The following is a 7,328-nucleotide window of genomic DNA, read 5'->3' on the forward strand; positions in this document are numbered from 1 at the left end:
GACCTTCGATGACTTGAGATCCACCAATTGCTCTTTTATCACCTCATTACTCAATTTCCATAGGCCTACTTTTGTATCATGTCTAGCTTCTCCAAGACCAATTGAGTGCAGAGTGAAGTCTTCTGGTGTCATATCTTTAATTCTCCCTACCTTATTTGGTTTTGCTACCTCCATAGTTAGGTGCCCTATTTCTACTCGTCCCAATATTGACAAGGTCTTCTACTTTTTAATTTTTACTAAGGCAGATCTTGAGCGAACCGCTTGAGATACAACATCCTTTGAAGGGAAATTTTCATCTTTTCTTTTCCTCTTCTTCTCCAAAGTATCCTCAAGACAAGACTCTATATTAATCACTTTGGAGGTTGTTCTGAGTGATTCAATGTTGAACATTTTCTTCTTTACTGGAGTCATTGTTTCTATAGCTATAGAAAAGGGGGTCTTTGGATCTTGAGAAAGGAGCCGAGATGAACCTAGAGCTTTCTCTTCTTCTTGAGCTTTCTTGGAAGCTTCATTAGACTCAGTGGATTAACTACTACTACTTTTATCATCTCCAATCTCTACTATCTAAATAGGAGAACCAACAAGCTTAAGAATAGGAGCACTTATATATGGAGTAGGGCTATGACGGGGGAATAAGATAGGGGCAGCATGAAGAGATGGAATTGGAGAAGCTTGACGAGATGGGGGAAGAGCAGCATGCAGAGGTGAGACTAGAGCAAGAAATCCATCTTTCTATCCCTCTGTTTCTTTTTTAGCTTTAGCTTGAGCTCCAATGACTGGTAGTGATCCCCCTTGACAAGTTGGGGTTATTGGGACATGCTTCTCTTGGGGCTAGTCAACTCCTCCCATAGATTGGGCTGGTCTTTGAGTAGCTGCGGTAGTAGCACTAGGAGTGGCACTTTCAGATGAAGTAGGAGTAGCTATAGCTAGAGAAGCTTGAGTAGCTTTGCTCTTGCTTCAGCCTTTCTTAGCTGTCCATTCAACCCACTTCCCAGTTCTTTTGATAATCCTTTCCATCATGACATAGAAATTTTCTTCTATGTCAACATATGGTTTAGAGCTAATGGGAGTATTCCTCAATTTTTTCAACTATGTATTACTATACATATTTTGACTGTCATCCTCTAGCCCTTCCACATCTAAATTTATTCCATATGTCTTTACCTGATCAATTGTAAATCTGGCAAAGGCACAATCTCAACTCTCCAGCTCATCCTTACAATCTTCCCAATAATCCTCCATGGTTGTCACATGTTTGATTATGCTTCCAATCTGGAGCACATCTCTGGCATATCCATTAGGATCAAACAGGGGCCTTACTGCTTCATACTCTTCTAATTTGTATTTACTTTCAAATGCTTTGAGGATATTCTTAGCATCTGATCTGGTTTTGCAACTGTATGCTCCCACTTTTATAGGGAATTCATACCCTTTCTTCCTCAGGCTGGTGCTCAACATGTTCACTTGTATTACTTGCCTCATGATCTCCATGAGCATGATCATATCATCTAGATACCTGGGTAGCTTCAGCAAGAATCCATCGAACATTGCAAGATGCAAATAAGAAAATGATGAGAACTGGATGAAGTAACTGCCAAATTGCCTGATGATTGCCATTGCTTCTGGACTAAATCTCCACTCTGGGCACCCCTGTAGTTCCCTAAAAATCCTCATGGTGAATGCATCATTTACCCAGATGCATTTTGCATAACTATTCTATAATTGCAAGCATGGATAAAACTCATAACTTTTTACATTATCGGGGAAATTCTCAATTCTAGGGAGTCCCAGCCACAATTGAAGAGAAGCCAACATGTATATCAAGAATGAGGACATATAAAAAGAATTATAAAACTTAGCTACACTGAGAGCCCTAGAAAGTTGTTCACTGACCTCATGCACCCAATCAATATACCGTGTCTAAGAAAATAACTTGCGCCAAAAAGAAGTACTACTCTACAAAATTAAAAGCTTCTACCTCACCTTTAAGTCAATGCAATAGAACCAAAATGTGAACAATTTTTGGTTTGAGATCCATGTCGAAAAGAGTTTTAGGGACTATACTCTTAGCTCACCTTGGCTTCTAAAACCAAGACTGCATGATCTCCCTCCTCCAAAAAATCTTCTTCAAAGAGTACTTGGACATGGCTCCACTCATCGTCAAATCAGAGAACTCCTCCCATTCTGGAATCCACAAGAAATTCACCACTGATTGTCGATCAATTGAAATCAACACTGTCTGATTAGGCAATAGAATCTGCCTTGTATCTGGGTTGTAATGATTGATGCATTCTAAAATCAACTCTTGGGCTTGTACTACTACAAGGAACCCAACTGCTTCTACTAATCCACTTCCCTGAAGTTTCTCTATTATGGGGTGGATTGGCTCTACTCTCAATCTCCTTTGAAAATCCTGCATATAATAGAAATGAAGTGAAGTATCTGTGATAGTCAACCATGCTGACTTAATTCCACCCAATCCATCGAAACTCACAAATCTTGTTGCTATTTTATTTGATGCATGATAGCAACAGTTCAAACAATTGCAATTGATATAAGGAGCAAACTCTATAACTCAAAAATTACTTGAAAGCACTATTTAGTACATCAGTATAATAGTGAAACGGGAGTTTGAAAATCTGTTACTTCCCTTTTTATAAAATAACCTTAGATTTGCCTGTTGAATTTCATAAATTGTGCTACATGAGTGAAATTAAGGGTAAATCCATTGGATTGGTGGATATAAAGGTTCTAACGGATTTATCTTTGTCTTTTCACTATTTTCGTTGGCTCAACGGTAACTCTCATTAATTACCGATTTACTTTCCATTTCATCTATCTTTCAGAAAAACACAAATGGAGTACTTCCTTGGGAAAAATCCTCTTAGATCAATTCTACTTACAAAAACCTAATCAATCCACTAATTTACTTCTATTTATTTGCCCAAAATAATCTGCAACCAAATCACATACTTACCATGCTTGTAGGAATGACTTTCTCTGAAGTGCAGGAAATGGCCTTCGAGGGTAGAAAACCTGCAGTGGGGAAGTAGATTTCCAATTCTCCCCTTAAGCTTTTGTTTTACTTTTCAACCCTAAGCACTTTACTAAAAACATTTGGGAAACACCAAAGAGGTTTCGCGAATGAAAAATGGGACCTGCCTAATAACTTTACTTTTCTATTTAGGCCTCTACAAAAAGTTTACCTCTTGTTTTGAAGTCCACCAAAGGAGAAGCTACTTTTGAGTTTTTTGCTGATGGTTATTATTTCCTTGTTTCAGCCTATAGATAGCATTTATGGATCACCACCGAGTTTCACCTTCTGGGTGCGAAAAGCTGAAATGGAGAAGAGGAAACTTGTTTTTCTACCAAAGCCCATTGTTTTACATCCTTTTCCCTATTCACTTTATTTTAAGCTTCCGAAAAACACAAAACTGACTTCGAAAGTGAGGGGTGGGGCCCATTGGCTTTCTCAATTCCTTTACATAGACCTTTCTAAAAAATTGATTACTAACTTTGAAGTCCGCCACAGAGAAGCTCTTTTCTGGTTTTTTGCCGATGCTTATCCTGATCATTTTCCAAGCTTTAAAATGGTTCTCACTATGAGATCGTGAAATGACTTGAACAATCTTTTCTTAAAATGATTCACTTTACTTCAAGGAATCTTACAAATAGCATTTTCTAGTCTTTGCAAAAATTTGCCTTCGGGGTGCGAAAACCCGCCGAGGAGAAGCCAGAACTTGATTTTTTGTCAATTCAATTTTCTCTAACTCTAGATCAAATGAGCTACATGGAAATGAAAAGATGTAGCACAAATCAAGAATCTCCATTGTGGATGGCTCTAAATTACCCCTAAGACTCATGACAACCAAGAAATACCCACCCGAGCTAAATGTGATACAGGAGAAGGGAAAAGATAAAAACCTAATGGAGAAACTTAGCACCTAAAGAAGAAAGACCTATTGACCCGACTTGATAGAACATGACATTAGTTCACTCTCCACTTTGCAAAATTTGTATATGGTGAAAAGTGGGGCAACGCAATGGAAACCCCACTCTAACGAGTGGTATCAAAGCTTGGTCACATCTTTGAATCCTTAGACCCTCGGGTAATGCTAAGGGGGAGATATTTAGAAACTTTTTTAGCACTCTCCTCAGGATATGTGACAAGGGCTTAACCATCTCTTGTGTACTATAAGTTGAGTGGTTGTATCAAGCATTAATAGATTGGTCTTTTGGTGCAATGGTAACCCCACTCTAACATTTGGGAACTTTTTTTTTCATTAACATTTTAATCATGGCTAACTCATAGTTTCCAAAGGGCTCAACATTATTATATATTTATTGAAACAATAGTAAAGTAACTGCTATAGCGATCTCATCCATGTTCACTTCATATTGCATTGGCTTTAACCATGCAACCTTGGGTAAGACTGCTAGGGCATATGTATAATCTGTATCTACCATGCAATAAATTTCTTCATAGTAGTGATCCACCATCAATTGTGGGATACTCATTTGGCTCTTCATTTTACCTTTGAACTAATCAAAATATTTATCCATGATTGTCTCAAAGTTTTCACCTAATTTATAAATGAAAACATTGATTTTATTGGTGATTGGTCTATTGCTACCCCCATACAACTATTCCAACCATAGAAAATGAATTATGCAAATAGAAAAACATGAAAACTAACAAAGATTCAAACTTATGTGAATTTTTCTTGGCCTTTCAAATTACTTTAAGATTTTCTAAGAGTTGTCATTGCAGCTCAACCAGGTCATAAAAATGATCTTTCTTTATGATTTTGTAACCTAGGTTGACTACAATGAAAAGAACACTATTTAGTTGGCTTCATTGATATAGTTTGTGCGCAATTATGCATGCTACAAATACAATAGCTAGATCTTCAATTTCATTAATGGGCATTTCTCTACTATTCCACTTCACCTTCATCTAATCTTTAAAAAATTTCATCATGACACATCTCATAACCTTTTCTCTATCTAGGGTGGGATAACTAGTAACTTGGCAAATGTTTTCTTTATTTTTCTTTCCTATTCCACTTTCTAACAAAAATTTTATGTCATGTACTTGGCTTAGTACAATATTTATCCATTGAACTTTCAATACCTTTGGAAATACTAGGGCACGAGTAAGCCATTTCTTGGAAACAATCTTATTTTTACCTTTTAAATTTCCATTATCATATAGCTTTTCATAAGTACTTCATAATTCATAGTCTACAATCTCTACAACCTTTCAAATGTAGCACGATTAAACATCATGAAACATTAAGACTCGAGGTGGAAATAATGATAGGGCACTAGATGCATCTCCACTCATCATAATGTTAGGGTACAATATGAATTTGGGTGGAGGACATTGGTCATTCCTCACAATCTGTGCATTAATTTCATTTAACATCTCTTTCCTAGATACAAATACAATGACTTCTATTTTGAAACTAGGGTTTAATCAACTTCACTTCTACAATTTTGAAATAAACTTAACTCAACACTAAAACCTTAAATACCTAATTATTCAAATCTTATTGATGAGACATTGTGATTTGCTTGTTATTTTGCTAAAATCACATGTGTGCACTGAAAACACTTGGTAAATTAAAATGACCATGAAAATTTTATATATACCTTCAATCTATAAAATTAGGTCTACAATAAATGTGATGTACTCAAGTAGGTATATTACAACTATCTTTGGCCTTCACATAGAAAATGTGGTCTCACTTCTTTTCCTTCAAATACTCAGCCTTTATTACTTATCTTGGTCAATACCATTTAGCTTAGCCAACACATCAACTTGGCCATTGTAAACTTTATGTCCATATTGCAATGCTTGGTCAAGACACATAGTATTATTGATGCTCAACACTTGATAGTGTAATCAATTCCATTGCCAAATTATTCTCTCAGATATGTCCTAATGTACCTTAATTCATGTTGTTATGGACATTTAATTACATCTCTTATTAAGACCTAGTGTGTAATATATCATTCAAGTGTACTATTCCTCACATAATTCCTTTTCATAGTTGGATGTGTTGCGATCACCCAATCCATTGGATTGGGTGATCTCATCTTCACTTGATCCACTACCTCCAACTTCTACTATCTTTTTCCAGGTTTGATTAGGCTCCTCTTTTTGTTCCATCTCAATTTTTTCTTTTCTTTTGATGTGTTCATTTCTTGGTGCTGGTGGATGGCTCTTACAATTCTTATTGGCATGTCCAACCTTGTGACAACTAGAGAAAACTAAGATTTCATTAAACTATTTCCTTTTATTTTCTCTGAAATATGTCCTAATGTAATTTTCTAGATTATGACCATAACCTCCACAATAATTCAAAGGGTATGTGCATTATCATGGTCAACAAAACTATGCTCGTAGGTGGAAATAAAAAATCAGCAAATTAGGGTTATGTCAATTTGACGTGTAATTTTCTACTTGTTATAAACTTTATATCAAAATTTTGAGAGAAAAAATCTATAGAAAATTGAATTTAGTTTCTAAACTACTAGACCTTATCTAAAAAAGAACAAAAATTAATTGGTCAAAATTTTGAATTTTAATCCAATTGTACAAAAAGTTTAGTACAAAAATAAGAAGTAGATATATGTTTGACCACCTTAATCAAAATCAAATGATAATATTTTTATATAATATTTTAGATAAAATAAGTAGACTCATGCCTATATATGGCACATTTTTAATTTTTTTTAAATTCTAAATAAATATTTAATTATTAATTTTCTACTTTAATATTTTTTGAATATAAAACTCTCATCTTTGACTACGTTAACTAATTCAAAACTATACAAAGTTTAATTTTTCATTTTTTTTTCTTATAGTAGAAGAAGTATAGAATGTGATGCATCTTTTGGATTTCAAAAATGTTGTACCATTTGAAAGTTATAGTTATTATTTAGTAGTGTGTCAATCAACATTTCATATGTAACTCCATTAGAAAATAAGTAATAATTAATTACTAAACTCATAATTTGACAAAGCTTACATTTATGAAAAGCTAAAAACATTATTAAGGAACCCTTTGAATTTTCTCTTTATACTCCTAAGTTTGATAATACTTCATCGAATGAATGTTTTTTGGCTGCAATGACATGAATATCTCTTTTTACTCAATTGTAGGCTGCTAAGGCTTAACCGACATGAGGGTCATAGATGCATGAAATAGGTAGATTTAATGCCATCACTATTTCATAGATCAAAGGGTAGGCTTTCAATTTTGAGTTGTGATCTTGTGATTAGTTTTTACTTGCATGATTAGAGGCGTCTTCAATTTCAA

The sequence above is a fragment of the Cupressus sempervirens genome, chromosome 3, assembly GCF_028749045.1.
Source record: "Cupressus sempervirens isolate cs-2001-9-10 chromosome 3, ASM2874904v1, whole genome shotgun sequence".
NCBI lineage: Eukaryota > Viridiplantae > Streptophyta > Pinopsida > Cupressales > Cupressaceae > Cupressus > Cupressus sempervirens.